Raw genomic sequence first — 21,636 nt, forward strand, 5'->3', positions numbered from 1 at the left:
ATTTGTCTTGTTAAGTGTGGAAATGTGCCAGTTTCATATTCGCTGAAGCGTTGCAGCTTTTAATTGAAGTGGGCGGTTGCGAAGATACAGGCGACCTTTGACCCGACTGTGGGATCTGTGGCCAACAAAAAGAGGAACTCAGCGCCGATCTCGGTTTGTCCGGCAGAATAGCAAAGTGATATAGTTAAGATTGGCAATATTATTGTCAAAATAAGGGCCGCACGGTGTCCGAGTGGTTAGCATGTTGGCCACACAGTCCGGACATCGGGAAGAACTTGGGTATCCGTGTGTGCAGACTAAAAAGTGAGCACCGGCACCAGAGGAACCTGGGTGACTGAACTTTCCAAAGAGAGGTCAAACGCTTCATTTGAGAAACACAGACGGCGGCTTCAGGCGCTCGGTCCTGTGAAATGAAGATGTTGGCCCACAGGCGGGTTATCAGAGCACGACTGGAATGTGGGAGTCAGCGGGGATGGAAAAAAAAAAGTACTGGGACATACCTCTTAATTAATCAACCAATCAGGGAATGGACCGGGATGCTTAGTTCTTAAAGGTCCCATATACAAATACCGTAGCTGGAGCCCCCTGGACATGAACCAGAACCCCTATAGTCACCTTTATACTTCACTTACCCAATACGGTAAATATCATAAGAGAAACTAAGCCATATTAGGCATAAAAATGGTTTACAACCTTCTAAATATGCATTTTAAAATAATTAGAGCCGTCTTACATGTGAAACAACACCCCTGTACTTTATACTCCAGTTACCCAGAAGACTTAAATACACATTGTTTTCATGTTCAATGCTAACTGTTAGCATGCTAGTATGCCAACGTTGGCATTTTAACATTGAACATGCCATTGAACAAAAAAAATAGCTACAGCGATATTGTTATTGTAGCGGCCAACATTAGCATGTTAGCATTTTTACTGTTTAGCATACTAGCATGCTAACGGAGTTAGCATGTTAACATTGAACATGAAAACAATGTGTATTTAAGTCTCCACCTAACTCTGTTAGCATGCTAGTATGCTAACATTGGCATGCTAACATTGAACATGAAAACAATGTGCATTTAAGTCTCTACCTAACTCTGTTAGCATGCTAGTATGCTAACAGAGTTAGCATGCTAGTATGCTAACAGAGTTAGCATGTTAACATTGAACATGAAAACAATGTGTATTTAAGTCTCTACCTAACTGTTAGCATGCTAGTATGCTAACAGAGTTAGCATGTTAACATTGAACATGAAAACAATGTGTATTTAAGTCTCTACCTAACTCTGTTAGCATGCTAGTATGCTAACAGAATTAGCATGTTAACATTGAACATGAAAACAATGTGTATTTAAGTCTCTACCTAACCCTGCTAGCATGCTAGTATGCTAACATTGGCATGTTAACATTGAACATGAAAACAATGTGTATTTATTAAGTCTATACCTAACTCTGTTATCATGCTAGTATGCTAACATTGGCATGTTAACATTGAACATGAAAACAATGTGTATTTAAGTCTCTACCTAACTCTGTTAGCATGCTAGTATGCTAACAGAGTTAGCATGTTAACATTGAACATGAAAACAATGTGTATTTAAGTTTCTACCTAACTCTGTTAGCATGCTAGTATGCTAACATTGGCATGTTAACATTGAACATGAAAACAACGTGCATTTAAGTCTCTACCTAACTCTGTTAGCATGCTAGTATGCTAACAGAGTTAGCATGTTAACATTGAACATGAAAACAATGTGTATTTAAGTTTCTACCTAACTCTGTTAGCATGCTAGTATGCTAACATTGGCATGTTAACATTGAACATGAAAACAATGTGTATTTAAGTCACAAGTCAGAATGCACAGAAAAGGGAAATAAATGTGAGTAAAATAAAAGAAAAAAGTGCAGTTTCCAGTTTTGGCACTTTGATGAACTGTAGTCTACACTGTAGTCTACACTGTAGTCTACACTGTAGTCTACACTGTAGTCTACACTGTAGTCTACTGGCCACTAAGTGTCACTAGTGACATGCAACAGATTTGATCATCAACATTTATTGAAACAAACAGTCTTTATGTGTTAAAAGGCTTATTTTCTCCAATTATTTCTATAATATTGGGTATAAGGGGTGTAAAGATGATTATAGGGTTGTTATTTCAAGTCTAGGTCTAGAGGGCTCTAATCATGGTAACGTCTATAAGGTCATACATAGGGTTTCTATGCTCAAACCCCACAAAACATTCTGTTGAATTCACTTAGTCGGTAGCATAGCTACGGTATGGGAGCTAAAGTGCTAACATGACACTCACATTTAAACAGTTTCCATACAATATTCCCTGGAACAAACTCGTCCATTTGTGCTGTACTGTGTCACTGTAGTGTCAAATTAGCTCGCTTTTCACACGTCTGACCTTCCGGAAAGGAATTACTCATGAAAACCGAGGTTCCACTATGTCTAGAACCGTTCATTTTCAGGCCACCATGTTGCATAAGCAAACGCCACCCCCATGCATGCTGGGTAATTTAACCAACAACATGACAACCTCTTGATCTCACCGTATATGCACAAAAAAAAATTCAATTTTCCATTTGCAGAGCGTTCCCTGGAGAAACATTCAATAACTGTCTTTATCGCCGTTATAATTAGGAGGCTGATGCTGCGGCTCGAGCCGCGAAGAGATGCGCAATGGAGGGCAACTTCATGCTACTGTGATCACTTGACTGTGTAATCAAAGAGCAGTGGGGGGGAACTAGCAGAATAAACACAAGCGATGACCTTTTGTTGGTCTCACATAGAAGTGAAGTTTAGTTTTTCCTTGAGATCATATTTGAAATATTTCTCAGTACCTTATGTTGTATATTTCCAGATGATTTTTTTTTATCAATTATGATAATGATCCATAGAAATGTATTTCCATTCAATGTTTACATATAGTTTATTTGTATTTGCTCATAAGTAGTATATTTTCTGCTATTACCAAACAGTATTATTTTTGTTTTACTTAGGCTGAAGGATAATCTATTATCAAACCATCGTTTTATTATAATCATATTATATTATATTATAATCTGTGACCTTCTTAATGATCTCTTGTGTGCTTCCTCCGAAACAAAAGGCTTTAGTATCATCTGTAAATAATACCAACGTTAAGTCTTTCGTATCTTTAGAGATGTCATTGATATTGAACAGTATTGGTCACAGTATTGACCCCTGGGGTACTCCTCGCTTTATATATTGCTTCCTGATTGCTAAGGAGATTTTGACCTAATTCAAAGATAATCCCCTGATTCCGTACCTTTCTAATTCTGTTATTAGGATGTCATGATTGAATGTATCAAAAGCTTTTGCACACTTCCTATGATCTATAGGTGATTATGACTATGTTATGTTGAGTTCAAGGCCCTTGGGCTAAAGCAAATCTTAGTAGTTCTGTGATTGTGTCACCGACTTTCAGCATTCCTCATCCTGCTACGCTGGCAGATGTTGATCATCCCAATCCGTTCCATGGAATCAAAGCGACCACAAGAGCTCCACACACCCAATCCCGACATGGAAAACTGACCAACCCAGCATCCTGCTGGTACGCTCGCTGGCTGGCTGGCTGGCTGTGTAATCACACGTTGCAGCAACCTACGTCTCCGCATCCCACACTCGCTCGGTCACATGAGCACACGGCCCTCGCACTCCCTGGAGTAACGTGCCTTGCTGCTTGTTAGGCAACAAGTGATTGGATTGTGCGGAAAGTCAGGAACTATCAGCACGTTTAATGTAGACTTAGACTTAAGCTTCAAAACAGAAACAATCTTGTGTTCAATTTTGCAACGCACGCTTTTGATGAACATTGCTGTGGTTTGCAAAACACTGAGAGGTGCTGAGAGTATGACCGCACGGTGCTAAAGTGGTTATGTAGGACACACAGTCAGAAGATCATCAAGACCTGGATTCCAGTCTCCTCTTGGGGATCCCTGTGTGGAGTTTGCACGTTCTCCCCGTGCATGGGTGGGTTTTCTCATTCCAAAAACATGCTAGGTTAATTGGTGACTCCAAAATGTGAGTGTGAATGGTTGTTTGTTTATATATGTGCCCTGGGATTGGCTGGCCACCAGTCCAGGGTGGACCCCGCCTCTCGCCTGAAGACAGCTGGGATAGGCTCCAGCATATTGCAACCCTATTGAGGATAAGCGGCATAGAAAACGGTGGCTGTGCATCATGTCATGCCACTCCTCTTTGTTATGGTAGCAGATAGAGTAGTGTCCCTACATAATTAATTAATCTAGAGGATTAATAATACCATCCATCCAATCGTATCTTGCTAGCAAATGCTTTTCTTTGTAGTTTTTCAGTGGTGAAAAAAAACCAAAAATGTTAGCATAATTTAAGGAAACCAAGAAAAGAGGGCTTATAATAAAGCCTGTGTGTGTGGGATTTAACTCCCGCTTTAAGTTAATTCTTCTCGTTTATACATTCACACACACACTAATAGACTTGGGAAACATACTTTGAGGCACCAAAAACGATGTATTCAATCTCCTCGGGCGGTTAACATAAGAGTAGCGATAATGCACATTACATCAGCTATGCCGCTTATCCCCAACGAGGGATGCTGGAGCCTATGCCAGCTGTCTCACACCCTGGAAAGGTGGCCAGCCAATCACAGGGCACATATAGACAAACAACCATTCACACTCACATTCATACCTATGGACAATTTGGAGTCGCTAATTAACCTAGGGCGGCACGGTGGTCTAGGGGTTAGCGCGCAGACCTCACAGCTAGGAGACCAGGGTTCAATCCCACCCTCGGGCATCTCTGTGTGGAGTTTGTATGTTCGGTTAATTAATAATATATAATAATATAAATAACATGCTAGGTTAATTGGCGACTCCAAATTGTCCATAGGTATGAATGTGAGTGTGAATGGTTGTTTGTCTATATGTGCCCTGTGATTGGCTGGCGACCAGTCCAGGGTGTACCCCGCCTTACGCCCGAAGACAGCTGGGATAGGCTCCAGCACCGCCTGCGACCCTCGTGAGGAAAAGCGGTAGAAAATGAATGAATGAATAATTAACCTAGCATGTTTTTGGAATGTGGGAGGAAACCGGAGTACCCGGGGAGAAAACCCACGCATGCAAACTCCACACAGAGAGTGTGGAATCGAACTTGGGTCTCCTAGCTGCGAGGCCTGCGTGCTAATAACTGGGCTAAAAATGATTATTTGGGTTTTTTGTGGTGTGCACTAATGAGGATAGGTGAGATGTAAAATGGACGGGTGTGCCTAATGTTGTGGCTTGTGGGTCGCTCGGACAATGTAGTCCTTCTGTTGGTCAGCAGGGGGGCCTTCTTTGTGTTTGGGGTGCATGCATGCATGCACGGGAGTGAAGGAGGGGGCGCCCCTTCAACTCAAAACAAACGCTGATTTGTTGTGATGTCTATATTGGGGGATTTGTTTGATTCAACAAGCTGCAGCTGCGGAGTATTTGGCTTAGATTAAAATACATAGCCATCATTCATGGTGCCGGCTGAATGGGGGCCGTTATATATTCTCTTATACAGCGTGATACACGTACACACGCCCGCAAAACTTTTCCACGCCTGACTGACTGGCTGGATGGCTGGCTGGCCCGACCACCCCACACACACACACTTCACTTCAGAGTGACCCATGTTTAAAAAAAGAAAAGTATGTGCTGACATATGGAAGCAAAAACATGCAAATCATATAATAATAATAATAATAATAATAATAATAATATCAGGACTAGCCTACCATTAGTTGCGTCTTGATGAAGCCAGCAGCCTTCATGCTGCCTCCCGGATCAAGCAACTTCCCAAAGCTGGCTCTCTTATTCCCATCCCGGGCACGATCCTAACACCACTTGCAATAATAATGCAAAAAAAAAAAAAAATCAATAAAAAAATCCAAGCAGTTACTCTGTTATTCTTTTTTAAATGTCGGTTATTATCTTTGATTTACAGACACCAAGTACTCCCGAGCTGATGGTTCGCTGCTGCTGCTGCCGCTGCTTCCAGCCTGCCTGCGATGTGAACACCGACTGAAGACGAGAGGCGCTCTGGCTCCCCCCCTGTCATGGGAGGAGGGGAGGGGAAGGGGGGGGGGGGTGCAGCGAGGGAGGGGCGGGACCCCACAGACTCCTTCAGATAATAATAGATAAACGTGAATAGACACTTTTGTCAAACGTTTGTTTTTCTTTTTTGGATGTTGTGGATGGAGCAGACTATCAAAAGGGCTTATGGAGTCTGGAAAATGTTGGATTGAAGAAAAAAAATACATTTAAATATATATACTATATGATATATAGCTTCCTAAAAAATATTATGTTTTTTTAGGTTTTATTTTCAATTGTTTTAAAAGATATTTTAGTTTATTTTGCTTATTATGCTGAAATGTATCCCAGCTGACTTTTGGAATTTTTATTAATTTGAAGCCATGATTTAATATTCTTCCAGAAAGTCATCTCTACCTTACTTACATTATTATTATTTATTTAAATTATTTAAATTATTTGGGAAATTTACTGTTCACGCTGCACTTTACATTATGTTGTTCATATTTGGTGTCTATTCTATCTATTTATTCTCCACATTATTATTATTATTTATTATTACTTATCTTCTTTTGTGTCTGTTATTATATGGGAGCCAGGCAACGACATTTCGTTGGCAATTTCACTACTGTGTTTTTGTGCAATGACAATAAAGGGAGTCTATCTATCTATCTCCATGCATTGATGTATTGTAATATATTTGAAATGAAACGTCATCCATCTATTCCAGCCATTATGACATCATATTCATTGTAGGATGGATGGTGGGTGGGTGGAGGGGTTCATTGGGGGTGGGAGTGACAGTGGGGGAGGGGAGCCACCATCACAGCTGCAGCTCAATGGCTTCCTATTCATTCCATGAGGGGAAAGCGGGATTTATGGGAGCACCGAATTACGTGGGTTACTTCCACCATGGTCTTTGTAATAGACATGGCTTGTATGCACATCAATGGTGTGTTGTTATATCTGTTGGTACACAGTGTATTGAAAGAGGATGTTTGCATGAGGATTTACAACACTTTCATTTTAGAGTGGCCTTTTATTGTGGCCAACCTAAGGCACGCGTTTTGTTTTTTTTTGTGAACGGAATGAAGGAGGTCACCGCCCCTAAAATACCTTTTGGATTGGCTAGAGCAGGGGTGGGCAAACTTTTTGACTCGCGGGCCGCATTAATTTAACAAAATTGACGGGGGGGGGGAGATTATGTAGTATTTTACACGTAACAGTCCATTTTTACACCTATATTTTTACACATATTTTACATGTAAAAGTGTCATGCAATCTGCTATATGTGCACTTTGAAATCATTTATTTGATGTAAAGTGTGTTATAAATGTATTATAACATATAATTACATATAATTATTATTATTGTTATTTTTATTAGAATTATTATTATTATTAGTTATAGTAATATTATATTATTATTATTTGGTAATAATAATAATATTACTACCATTATTATATTAATATTATTAACAACAATATTAATATAATAGTAGTATTATTATCATTATTGACAACAACATTATTATTATTATTATTATTATTTGTATTACTATTATTGTGCTTGTGCTCCTTTTTCCAGGAGTATTTTGTAATATTACTACAATTATTATATTAATATTATTAACAACAATATTAATATAATAGTAGTATTATTATCATTATTGACAACAACATTATTATTATTATTATTATTATTTGTATTACTATTATTGTGCTTGTGCTCCTTTTTCCAGGAGTATTTTGTAATATTACTATCATTATTATATTAATATTATTAACAACAATATTAATATAATAGTAGTATTATTATCATTATTGACAACATTATTATTATTATTATTACTATTATTGTGCTTGTGCTCCTTTTTCCAGGAGCATTTTGTAAACAACAGACCACATCAAATAACGAAATTGATAAAGCAGCTACCTCAACCATCAAAAAGTTGTCTCAAGCCACGATGCCAGGTTGTATGTTGAGTTTCAATGAAATACTTTGGAAAAAAACAGGCGGGCCATATTGAAACACTTGGCGGGCCGGATGTGGACCCCGGGCCGTAGTTTGCCCACCCCTGGGCTAGAGAGTCAGTTCACCGTTCCTTTTGCATGGGCGGGACTATCTGCGTGCTGCGTGCTTGTTATTGCAATAAATAAGCGTCCTGAGGGGGCAAGGCTCGGGTTGCCCCCGTATGGATTTTCATCGTCATACGCCTTTATGAATCCTTTGTCTGGCTGTGACTCACATGTTGATGTTGGCTTTCCCCCCAAATCAGAATTAGCATGATGAGCACAGCGCCGGCGTTAAAAGACTTTGGAAGAGTCAAGCTGGCTTTGTGAGGAAGTGACAGCGGGTGGAAAAAATGTCTGATAAAGTCGTGTTTCCACAAAGGAATAGCAGACACACGCCACTATGATTCACCCGCGTGGGGGGGGGGGTCTTTATTTTATTTTATTATTATTACAGAACGGCTTTTAGCGCCCTGGGGAGGAAGGGGGGGTGACTCATGTCTTTTCTTTCCAGGGTTGAGTGTGTCAAGGCCGCACTGCCAATATCGCCATTATACCTTGACCCTCATCACATTTATTAAAGGTACACTATGTGATTGTAGGCATCCAATCACCTTTCATGTTGGGAGTAATAATACAATAAGAAGTCACAAAAAAAAACCTGTATCTGACGTTTTGGACCCTTCGGGACTGTGCTGAGACCAGCCATGTTGTTTGGTCGAGAGACGGTGCCACTGAGGAAAAGACAGGAAGCAGAACTGGAGGTAGCAGAGATGAGGATGCTGAGGTTCTCATTGGCCGGGACCAGGATGGATAGGATCAGAAGTTGGAGGCCTTGGAGATAAAGTCAGAGAGGCCAGACTGAGATGGTTGGGACATGTCCAACCAGCTTTCGATAGCCTCGCCTTTGCGTAACCTTTGTAGGACCTGCAAACACAATGTTTACATTTGAGTTCTATTTACATGTAAGCTACTGTCAGTCCATTTCCAGATCATTACAAAGCACCGCAAGGCATGCCCATATTTCTAGAATGACCTCTTTCTCAACTTTCGGCAGCACAATATTGACTGTGTTATGCTGAATTTTCGGCAAATTAACAATTTTGCGACATTTCTGCTACATCAGGTATCATTAAAGTCAAGATCCCAATATCGATATCTACTGATATCACAAGTTTATGCTTTATTTATCAGGCCGATATTATCAAACAACCCTAGTCATAATTTTACGAGATTAGAGTCATGATATTATGCATATAAATTTGTAACATTACAAGAAATTATATGTGGAAAAAGTCATAATTTTATAAGAATAAAGCTGTACTTTTGTAAAAGATTATTTTAATATAGGTTTACAAGAGAAAAGTTGCAATTTTACAGGAATATAATCAGAATATTATGCAAATAAATTTGTAATATTACAAGAGAAAGTCATAATTTTGCATGGGTTGTGTTGAGGTGAAGGTGAATAAAATTGTAATATTACAATAAAAAGTCAACATTTTAATTGCAATTAAAATTTAAAATAAAATTGTGCAGCATTTCTGACAATCTGGCAGAATTCCCAAACTTTCTTGCCCCCGATGCGGTGCAGAATAAGACGAGAAAAAGGTCATCAGGTTGACGGACGCGGACGCAGGCGCAGGCGCCCGGACGTGTCTTCTCGCTGAGGAAGTAGCTTTGCGCGAGCGTGACTTTGATTAAATTACAGCAGATGTGGACGTGAGTTATGAGGCCTGTCAAAAGTCAATCCATTCAATTAAAGAGTCCGGGAGATGAATTCCGCATCGGCTTGTGGCGAGAGCGGAGCTGGGAAATGGGAATGTGTTGTGGATGTGAGCGGCTGCACCCGGGCGTACAGCGGAGGGTGAGGCAGGTGAGTAAATGTGTGCTGGAGCAGGGTTCTTGGACTGGCATGGGTCCAAAGGCTTGTCTGCCGGTTCTGGTGGAACTCCAGAACGTGTAATTCCAAAGACAGCGAGACGACTGCAGGTGCCGACGCCGCTGTTCCAACTTGGTGACCTCACGTCCCGAGCTCACACTGGGCACCATTCATTGGGCGGGTAGGTACCAGTGGAACCCACTGGGAACGACAAGGGGGTCCCTTTTGCACTGTTGTGATTGGACCTTGTCTGTAGTACCAAAATGACTTTGTAGATATCGTCATGGTGAGACTATAAGTGCCGGATCCGGTTCTGGTCAGGGTCTATGTACAGAACAAACATGAGTTCTGTATCCATGGGACTTTCTCATGTTTATTCAACGACGTAAAGGTTTTGACTTTAAACGAGTCACGCTAAAGTCTATTGGTTTTTCCTTGCTAAAAAATAAACAAAGTGCAGGAGAATGGCCTCAGTGTAGTGATTTAAAAGCAATTTGCACTCACACTTCCACTCTTCTGACCTATAAACGTAGTTAGAATGTTGTATTCTGGCGTTAAACCATGCCCAAGTTTCAGATAATGAGGTCTGAGCATTTGGAAATGAGCCCCGAAAAAAGTTTAGGATGCCTCAAAACGTTCGGTTTCAGAGGGCGTTGCAAAAACTGTTCCTTTGTGATGTCACAGAGGAGCGGCCTTCCTTATATGGGCGTGGCTGTAGGCGTGAAACCCTCTCTACCCTTCCCCAAGCTCTGCTTCTCTGTTTGCTAAACAAGCTCAAGCACGAGTTATTGTCGTTGGTGAATCCCAGCAAGAGGAGAAATATTTTCATACGTCCACGGCATGAATGTGAAATACCCGCCATATTGTTGCTGAAGCCAGAGGCAGCGCGCTGGAAAGTGTTGAGAACCACGGTGCCCACTATCTGGAACACGTCGCCCTCGTGTCCGGCTTCTGAGCTCCTCTGACAAAGTGTTTCCGACAATGAGTGCTCCTCCACTGATGCTACTCTGAAGATGTTAACTATTTGTCCATTCAACTGCATTAAATGTCTGACTCTAAACCAGGGGTGCTCATTAAGTCGATCGCGATCTACCGGTCGATCACGGAGGTGGTACTGGTCGATCGCTGGTCGATCGCGGCGTGACATTAAAAAAATATCATCCCAGCATCAATGCCGTCACTTGATTGACATACAGGGCAGCCATTCAGATGACAACTGAATGTTGCCCTTCGGGCGACCAATCAAATCAAACAACGTCTCTAAGTGCAGCAGAACTTACGATGTCAGCCTATCATCCATCCCCGTTACTTGATTGACATACAGGACAACCAGTCAGATGACAACTGAATTTTGACCTTTAGGTCACCGCTCATGCGTAAACAACGATGCAAAGTGCTAAGCTAGTCGGCGAATTGCGTCAGATTTTAAGCCCTCGCTAAAGTTTATGGTCACTAAAATGAGTGAAGGAGCTGGACCAAGTAAAAAGGCAAAAACTGGACCAAGTAAAAAGGCAAAAAACATATCACTTCCATACGGATATGGAATATTATACGGATATTGTGATACGGATATTATGTGTGCTTGAGGCTGGCTATCAGCAGCTACTGTCCGGACTATGCATCCCTGGCTGGTTCAATTCAGTGCAAGTCATCAAAGTAAACTCAGGTAATTACAAAAAATGTTAATAGTTAATTATGTGTGTTTTGCAATATTGGCTCATTTGGTTATGTAAGGTACATCAACATACATTGTACGTACAAATAATCCTCAATACATTTGAAAATAAATAGATGTTTTGCATTTTTGTAGTGGGTAGATCATTTTGACTCGCTCATTTTAAAAGTAGCTCGCATGCTGAAAAAGTGTGAGCACCCCTGATCTAAACAAAAGGGACGCTAAGCATAGCAAGTTTTCCCATAATAAATCATGTAAATCCAATACAGAAAAAAACATGTTTTCTATCTTTTTATAATCTCGGATGAGCTAAAATCAATAGGGCTCTTGCTCACTGTGATTAATACTAAACAATTTTTATTGTTTGTGTCTCTTATTGAGAAGATAAACGCCACGACGCGCCATGAAAGGAGATGGGGCGCTTCAGGGGGCCCACGGCATCGCACCAAATCATCCGTCAAGACTTTGAGGGGAGATAAATTGGATGAGGAGATAAGAGGCGTGATTAAAGCAGGCCTCCGTGTCCCTTCAAATAATTAGAATAATAAAAAAAAAACGGCCCAAGGTAGTTCTCTGCACGGAGCTGATAAAGAGACATTCTGTTACACTTGGAGCTCATTAATATTCATGAGGATGCATCACTAATTGTGGATAATCCCTTGTGTTGTTTCTCTACACCCCCCCCCCCCTGCATGTTCCATTTATAGGTAATGTTTACTGAAGACTTTGTTCTAACCTGGAACGTCGCAATCCTGATTAACGTTCACGATGTCACCGCTAACGAACGCCACAGAGACAAAAACGCATTAAAAATGATTTATGACTTCATCCCCTTTGATCTTATTTTAAAGACACTTAAAGCAATTAAATACATTTGGCTGATTTAAGGAACGAGTGTTTCCCTTGACAAAGGGTGCATAGAGGGAGCGTCTTACCTGCATGCGGTAGCGGTTCTAGCTATGGGCCATGTGGGCAGCTGCCCCGGGCGGGGTTCTCCAGGGGGCGCCGCTGCAGGGGGAAAGGAAGAAAATGTATTTACTAATGCTTAGCACGCACCCCATCCTCATCAGCGCCCTCTACAGGCGTCATAGACACGCCCCCAACAGCGATGAAACGCCCACCACCTGATGTGGATGAAACCAAAGAAGTTTTGGATTTCAGCCTTTAAAATTAATTATAAGATCAATAACGGAACTTACAACAGTAATTTAATTGTTAATATTATTCATTCATTCATTCATTCATTTTCTACCGCTTTTTCCTCACGAGGGTCGCGGGGGTGCTGGAGCCTATCCCAGCTGTCCTCGGGCGAGAGGTGGGGTACACCCCGGACTGGTCGCCAGCCAATCACAGGGCACATATAGACAAACAACCATTCACACTCACATTCATACCTATGGACAATTTGGAGTGGCCAATTAGCCTAGCATGTTTTTGGAATGTGGGAGGAAACCGGAGTACCCGAAGAAAACCCACGCATGCACGGGGAGAACATGCAAACTCCACACAGAGATGGCCGAGGGTGGGGACCGAACCCTGGTCTCCTAGCTGTGAGGTCTGCGCACTAACCACCAGACTGCCGTGCCGCCTGTTAATATTATTTCATATTCATTATATTGCAGACCAAGAGCGGAGGTGGGAGTGCATCAGGGATCACCTCTGAGCCCCTTCTTGTTTGCTATGGTGATGGACAGGCTGACAGATGAGCTTAGACAAGAACCTCCATGGACTATGATGTTAGCAGATGACATAGGGACCAGGTGGAGGAGATGCTAGAAGAGTGGAGGTTTGCCCTGGAAAGGAGAGGAATGAAGATTAGCCGCAGCAAGACGGAGTATATGTGTGGGAATGAGAGGGACCCGAGTGGAAGAGTGAGGTTACAGGGAGAAGAGATACAGAAGGTGGAGAATTTTACAGTCCAGAACAACGGAGATTGTGAAAAGGAGGTGAAGAAGCAGAATGGAGAAAAATGTCTGGCGTGATGTGATAGAAGAGTTTCAGCTAAAATGAAAGGAAAGGGATACAAAACTGTGGTGAGAGCAGCCATGTTGTTTGGTCTAGAGACAGGAAGCAAAACTGGAGGTGGCAGAGATGAGATTGGGAGTGACCAGGATGGATAGGATCAGGAAGGAGTACATCAGAGGGACATTACATGTTAGCTGGAGGTAGCAGAGACGAGGATGCTGAGGTTCACATTGGGAGTGACCAGGATGGATAGGATCAGGAAGGAGTACATCAGAGTGACATTACATGTTAGCTGGAGGTAGCAGAGACGAGGATGCTGAGGTTCACATTGGGAGTGACCAGGATGGATAGGATCACAAAGGAGTACATCAGAGGGACATTACATGTTAGCTGGAGGTAGCAGAGACGAGGATGCTGAGGTTCACATTGGGAGTGACCAGGATGGATAGGATCAGGAAGGAGTACATCAGAGGGACATTCTATGTTAGAGGCCTTGGAGATAAAGTCCTTCAGGCCAGACTGAGATGGTCGGGACATGTCCACAGATAGCTTGCACTCGATAAAGGCAGACCTACGTTACCTGAGTTCATCTTCTGGTGGGTGGTGTCAAACGTCTTATTCAGGAGGTGGCGTTGTCCCACTTCAAAGCACCTCCATCTTGTTTGTGACATTAGAAGAAAGAATAAGAGACAAGGATTAGACAGAAAAAGCTAGCATGTACGTAGCTGTAACCATCTTTGTTTTTTGTGTGACCGTAATCACGTAGTACGACCGCACATTTCAATTTGCACCTCTCCTTTGCTTTAGACATGCTCCGGTTTTTCTATTATTGGAGTTTTGCAAAGACCTCCGGCCCTTTTCAATGATTGTTTTTCTGCCTCGGAGCCAAGACACTACGAGCATTACGAGCTTGACGCCTCCGGGGGAAGGCGTCTAGTTTCCTCCGGAAAGTGAAATAGATATATTTATTCCAAACGAGTCTGGAAGCACCCGTGATGAAGCCAATTGTGGTTTGTGGCGACAATAACAAATCGTGAAAAGTAAAAAAAAAAAATAAATAAATAATAAAAACTCCCCGGCATAGATGTTCTTAGCTATGACAAATGAATAAATGTATAATTCAGTGTTAGTAGAATAAACTGTTCACTCATCCTAATGTGCGCATTAGCAGCTCATGCACAGCGTCAGGCGACTTGTCGTTTACTCTACAAATAAATGTATGCAAAGGACCGTCGTGTCATCATCAACAATTCATGCCTTTTCAATCGAAACAACACCGCATGAGAGTGTGTGTGTGTGTGTGTGTGTGTGTGTGTGTGCCAGCTAAGTGTCACCCAGGCTTTTAACAGCATGGAGGCTCTGAAAGGTCAAAGTGTCGCCATCTTTTTTTTTTTTATCTCTTGTCGCATCAATCCAATCACGGAATGCTAACTCAAGAGGTGCATAGGTGAACAAACCGTGACCTCTATTATGCTGCTTTTTTTTAAAGGGCACCTATTATGCTCATTTTCGGCCATTTGTATTCAGATGTGGACTCCTATAGAGCAGCTACACACAGGTACAAGGCTTCCTGTGACATCACAGTGAGCCGGACTTAGAAAAAAAACTCTGAAACCAAGCATTCAGAGCCATCCCAAACTTCTCTCAGGGCTCACGTTCAAATGCAAAAACATTCAAAATGAATCAGTTTCTTCATTACCGCTATTACAATATTGGTTTTGTTGGTGCTGTGTTGTGCAATATACTGCACAAGGTCAAAGGCCGCCATGTTTTTCCTCGCTACTTACTCTCCAAATCAAATACGAGCTTCTCGAGTGGCGGGGTCCACCGTGGACTGGTGGCCAGCCAATCACAGGGCACATATAGACAAACAACCATTCACACTCACATTCATACCTATGGACAATTTGGAGTGGCTAATTAACCTAGCATGTTTTTGGAATGTGGGAGGAAACCGGAGTACCCGGAGAAAAACCCACGCATGCACCGGGGAGAACATGCAAACTCCACACAGAGATGGCCGAGGGTGGAATTGAACTCGGGTCTCCTAGCTGTGAGGTCTGCGCGCTAACCACTCGACCGCCGTGCAGCCTAGTAGACATCATAAGCGTAAATAAACAATTTAACAGATAAATAAGACTTGTGCTCACGTATTAAATGTCTTCCAGTGGTAGCGACGGACAGGAAGTGATGTTCAGAATTGATTATTGTCATTCAAACCTTCAAAAAGCCTCTGGTGCTTGTGTATCTCACCGAGAATTACAGTAACATTAGTGACCAGTGTAGAATACATATTTGTATTTTACTTAATTTAGGAGTTTTTATATTTGAAAATGCTTATTTTAGGCCAAAAAAAACATGTAAAAGTTGGACAAACGTGCCTATTTTTGATTGAAACACAAATCAGCATGATTTATGAATATATTTCTGAAAAACTATGATGACATGGCGTGCCATTATTCTATTCATTCATTCATTTTCTACCGCTTTTTCCTCACGAGGGTCGCGGGGGGTGCTGGAGCCTATCCCAGCTGTCTTCGGGCGAGAGGCGGGGTACACCCTGGACTGGTCGCCAGCCAATCACAGGGCACATATAGACAAACAACCCCATTATTCTATTATTATATTCTATTATTCTATATGCAGGAGTAGCAATATTTTAAACTGCATCTAGAGGTAGATATTATAGTCGATATATTATAGTAGATTTGTAGTCCGACCTGCTACCTAACCCATAAAGCCGGAGGGGCCACCCCACATGGAAATGTATCCGAGCTGGCAATACATCAGAAAACCTTTTGCTCCTAGGAAAATTGCCCCTCTCCAAATTCCATATGAGCGCACGTGGTGCAAAAAGAACCCGAGTGTCTTCTTCTAGCGGTGAGAACACCAAGCAGGTGTTTTGCAGCCGCAGGGCTCGTCTGGCCAGACTCTTTATTTAGGTGCAGATTACTCCACTCTTGCAGAGGTAAAATACCCAGGAAGAGTCGATATTATTATTATTATCTTTTCCTGCCTATGATACGAAATCCAGAATCAGAGTTCAATGTGGCTCAGTGGGATCTTACGGAGTCAATGTAGTGTTGCTATGATAGCATCGCCACCATCTATTATTCATTATCGACGCTTCCAGCAATCGTTTGATGCATTCGACACTTAAGGCGGCTTGTTATCTGGCTTTTTTTTATTGCCTTCTGGCAACAGGCGGTGCACAAGCGTTTGCACTGCAATTACTCTTAATGCTCCATTGGGTGTGGGAATTTAGCAGGATATGGATAAAAAGGTGCTGTAATTAGGAGAAAAATGGCATTTTTGGAGTTTGCCGGATGTGTGGTTCTCGCTCAGCGTTCTACTTTAACGAATGTCCTCCACCTTAAACACTACAGCTTGGAATTACAGCAGATGGAGGCATTCTGTGGCAATATAAACACAATTCATTATGAAGTTGTTTGGTTTTCATTGAAGGTTTTGCCTCGGTTTTCAAACAATTCCATGAAAAAACTCACATTAAAAATATACAACATATGGTGCCGAGAAATACTTCAATTTGGAATAAAGCAAACACTCCACACTCGGTTGTGCTTTCTGGTTTCACCATATCTAACTTATTATGTTCTTATAATAACTATCAGGGTTTCAATACTTTCTGTGCCATCTCTGAGTTCTGGTATTTGAGAAAAATACAAAAAAATACAAAAAAAAAAAAAAAAAAATCAAGGCCAAATGGTGAGAACCCGCAACTCCACGGAGAAGGTGTGTCCCATTTTTATCTCTCCTCCAATAATTCTCTTTGATTGTGCAGGCAACAGCGTCATCTAAAATGCACAAAGCTGCCTGACGTCTATCAGCCTGAGCCTCTCATTAAAAGTATCAGCGTCGGCTTTCACTGCCGCCCGTCACTCGGCGTTCCGCCATCAAACTGGCCCGGTTCCAGCCTCACTTTAAAGTCTCAGGTATCCCATCTACTGCGTTGAAATTCCGGTGTTTCCAAAGTGTTTCCGAATGCTTCTGTACAAATTAAGGTCATGTCCCAAAGCCAAGATTCCACGGCAGCACAATAAAAGCCGTGTTTGCAAGCCCCGAGGGACCCCCAGCGCCATGGAAGGGTCTCCCACCCAACTATTTTAAGACTGGGACCTGTGAACTAAATATAGGCAGGGGGGGGGGCGCAGACAGACGGCGCACTGTGCTGTACGGTCATTTCGCCCGCTCGTGGATGTCAACCCGGCTTGGGGCCGTCATCGAGGTGAACGAGGCACCGGTGGAAAAGCAAACGCCGCCAACAGAGGGGAAAATTGCAAGGTTTACAGGGGGGGGGGGGCACTTTCACCCACCGTAAATATAAATAATCAAACATTCCAGCCATTTTCTATACTGCTGGAGCCTATCCCAGCCAATCCCAGGGCACATATAGACAAACAACCATTCACACTCACATTCATACCTATGGACAATTTGGAGTGGCTAATTAACCTAGCATGTTTTTGGAATGTGGGAGGGAAAAAACCCACACATGCACAAGGGGGAGAACATGCAAACTCAGAGGGTGGAATTGAACTTGGGTCTCCCAGCTGTATGGCCTGCACGCAAACCACTCATCCGCCGTGCAGCCCTAAATTTTAAAAAAATATGTTTTATTATTAGAGCCTCTAGACATGAAATAACACCCCTATAACCAAATATAGTAGACATCATAAGCGTAAATAAACAATTTAACACATAAATAAGACTTGTGCTCACGTATGAAGTGTCTTCCAGTTGTAGTGACGTGATGTGATGGCAGTGACGCCTCTGGTGCTTGTGTATCTCACCGAGTATTACAGTAACATTAGTGACATTAGTCTACTGACCAGTGTAGAATACATATTTGTAACGAGGGGGGAGAACATGCAAACTCCACACAGAGAGTGGAATTGAACTCGGGTCTCCTAGCTATGTGGCCTGCACGCAAACCACTCACCACCGTGCAGCCCCGTGTGTACATTTTCCAACATATTTTTTTCAAGTCCTCCCTCTCATGTTTTGAAAGTCTGCACAAAGACCGAGTGTACGGTGCGCGCCGTGTTTGACACTAAACAGCTTTTCTTGCAGCTGCATGCTAAAGGTTGAAACCTCTGGCGTGTGTCATGCTGCACAAACTGGACTCCCTCGTTAAAAAAGTCTGCAAAATAGCCTGGAAAAAAACACCTTATTAGTGAAAGCCGGGCTGTGCAGGTACTCGGTAAGGATAAAGTAAACATGCACCAGCTGCATATTAACATAAATCCTCATATTTCTAATCAAAGTGGGTGCCCATTGTGACTCATCACCCACGTCCTGCTTCTGTGTGGACTAAAAAAAAAATAAAACGTAGCAGGTAATGTTTAATTCATGCTCTCAATTTCCAGAGCCTGGTTTTATGTCCTGGCATGTTTTAGTTACCTTGCACTTCTTTGTTTGTACGTGAACAGGAAAGTACTTGTAAGTACAAGTGACTAAACGACCGCAGCCCTGAGACGGCCAAGCCGGCTACGTTCTTCATTAGCGTTCTTCTCTGCTCTGTGATGCCAAAATCACAAACCCTCCTCCGAGAGGCTTTTGGTTTTTTTGTCCCCTAAAAGACACCAAACGCGCTCAACAACTCAAAGTGATGCTCGAGGCGAGAGAACAAGCAATTCCGACTGTAGCCTTCGCTTATGCTGCTGTACATTTGAAGCCCGGGATGTTATTATTAAAAGCGACTGCTATAATGTCAGGGGGGTTTATTTCACCAAGGGAGGGGGAAAAGGCTGAGGCTGCTTCCAATGTAATGAAAAGCAAAAGAAAAGCATTATTGTGATGCGTTTTAGTCCCGTCTTGTTTTTTTTTTTAATGCTCTTTTGTGCATTTTATGGACTTGGAAAGCCACCAATTTGCTTCACTCTTTAATTTACAAATGATGCAATGTTTGGAGCTGCATTGTGTAAATCAAAACAAAGCACCGTTTTGGTGTTATGGATTCTAATGAGCATTCGTTAGGAACAAAAACATCACGTTGGTTATGCAATTAGATTCAACATATAGAGTCGTCAACCATGGCAAAAGTGCTGAAACGTCACAGAACAAAACAGAAGTTAGCCTGAACGATAGCCTTAATATTTCACAGTATCATCAAGTAACCCATTTGTACAACTACAACTATTTCACAAAAGACAAGAAAAATGTACCCTTTCATTCCGACAACCATGAACACAACCCTGATTTATGGTTTTATAAACAGAAATCTCTCTTTTATCTTCTAAATATAAGTTTATTCATGTTAGAGATCCCTAGACATGAAATAACACCCCTATAGTCACAGTTACACTCCATCCAAGGGGGTGCTGGAGCCTATCCCAACTGAATTTGGGCGAGAGGCGGGGTCCACCCTGGACTGGTGGCCAGCCAATCCCAGGGCACATATCAAACAACCATTCACACTCACATTCATACCTATGAACAATTTGGAGTCGCTAAACTGACAAACACGCTAACCGAGGTTGCACTGTATCAGTATCAAGCATGGCTTCTGTTTGGCCTTGGTGGAGGTCTTCACTTTAATTATGCAAAAATTTGTCAACTGGTGTCCAAAATGTGGGTAGGTTTTGATAGAAAGCGCCTTTGTTTACATGACAGTATTCTTGGTAGAGGTCTTGCCATGGTCATGGTCCAGCATGGTGCTGAAGACCACATTTGCATGAGGACGTTTTGCGAGCTGAAAGCAGTGAAAGCGAGAAGAGTCCGAGCTGCCTGTGCCTGCTATTAAACTGTGACGGGGGCGAGAGCGAGCGCCACACCGGGGGCATACAAATATGAGCCCAGTCCAGCTGCTCTCCATGCTTGGACGGGTCCGCTTGATTATGAAACATCACAGAACCTCGCTGTCCCACACACACACACACACACACACACACACACACACAAGAGAGGTGTGTGTCATGCAGGGGTGACAAAGCAGGATGGTGGCTCGCCACTGTGTGATGGACCGCCATTGCTTATTACTCCTTTACAGTGTTGGTGAACTCATCACGCTGGGGCTATTACGCTGCAGATAGCTGCCTTCAAGTACAGTAATTATGATTAACAGAAAAACTGCTAGATATGGCCCAGAAGTCCACATTTGTGCAGAGCACATATTTGAAAAAGCTCTCAGTACGATACACTGCAAAGTACACAAAGATTGTACAGTTCATACTTCAAACTAACCAATATTTATACCCATCAAGGGCAGAATAAAGTATGACAGCAAATGTATGGAAACGTTAATTTTACGTTAATTAAGTTTGTCCTACCTGGTCTTTGAGCATGGACTGATAAAGACTGCTCATCGGAACCAATAGGTGACCATTTGAGCACCAGGTTTAGGTAAGATTGCAAGGTTTATAGTATGCCTTTCTCTGTAAATAACCCAATGTTACAACATGGACACAGACTCAAAACATTGCGCAACAATCTACACATTATTCTTATTATTATTATTATTCTACTATTACTCCTCCAAGCTCCCTCACTTCCTCCTTCCTGTCACGTGTGATTTTTCGACCGGTCATGTATGACTTCAAATCGCTCTGAACTGAAATCACCTCTTTTTGACTCTCGCGGAAAAAACACAACATGTACAAATACTTTGTTGGGATCGGGCATTGGGGTTTGCAAAAAAGTCTTTGGTATTGAACGAGTTAGTTACGCTAGCATGAATTGACTTACTTTACTAATTTACAACACATTGGCTCGTTTTGGGAACCGTTTTTTGTGGTTTGTTGTGTTTTGCAATTCCCCGCATTTTGACCATCGTACCAAACCATGAATCGCATTAGGAAGAATTCTGCTCCATCTGAAACCGTTTTAAAGTTAAAGCAAGGAACCGCCATTCTTTACCGAGAAGCCACATTTTATAAGACTTTGAGGTGACTCAGCTGCACGGCCCGCGACTTGTTTTTCACTTCCGTATCTCGAGTCATGCACTCAAGTGTTAGTTAAAAATACTGGGAAAGGACTGGAAAATAAACATAGAAATACGCCTCACAAATTCTTCAAAC

The 21,636-nt window shown here is 42.2% G+C and overlaps 1 protein-coding gene across 7 annotated transcripts in view; it reads right to left on the reverse strand.

The window, feature by feature from the left end:
- The window catches only part of LOC131110051 (carbohydrate sulfotransferase 15-like), a 39,448-nt gene that overhangs the window by 13,613 nt on the left and 4,199 nt on the right, over nt 1–21,636 (reverse strand). The window contains exons 3-7 of one of the 7 annotated variants that reach the window (XM_058062713.1): nt 14,181–14,257; nt 12,571–12,643; nt 8,740–9,005; nt 5,976–6,084; nt 5,769–5,876 (exon numbers count right to left, since the gene is read on the reverse strand). The gene's annotated coding sequence lies outside the window, so the exon portion shown is untranslated. Of the gene's footprint in view, nt 1–5,768; nt 6,155–8,739; nt 9,006–12,570; nt 12,644–13,292; nt 13,429–14,180; nt 14,258–21,636 lie in introns of all 7 variants that reach the window. The other 6 variants (XM_058062714.1, XM_058062715.1, XM_058062719.1 and 3 more) reach the window with 6 other exon arrangements.

The sequence above is a fragment of the Doryrhamphus excisus genome, chromosome 22 (assembly GCF_030265055.1).
Source record: "Doryrhamphus excisus isolate RoL2022-K1 chromosome 22, RoL_Dexc_1.0, whole genome shotgun sequence".
NCBI lineage: Eukaryota > Metazoa > Chordata > Actinopteri > Syngnathiformes > Syngnathidae > Doryrhamphus > Doryrhamphus excisus.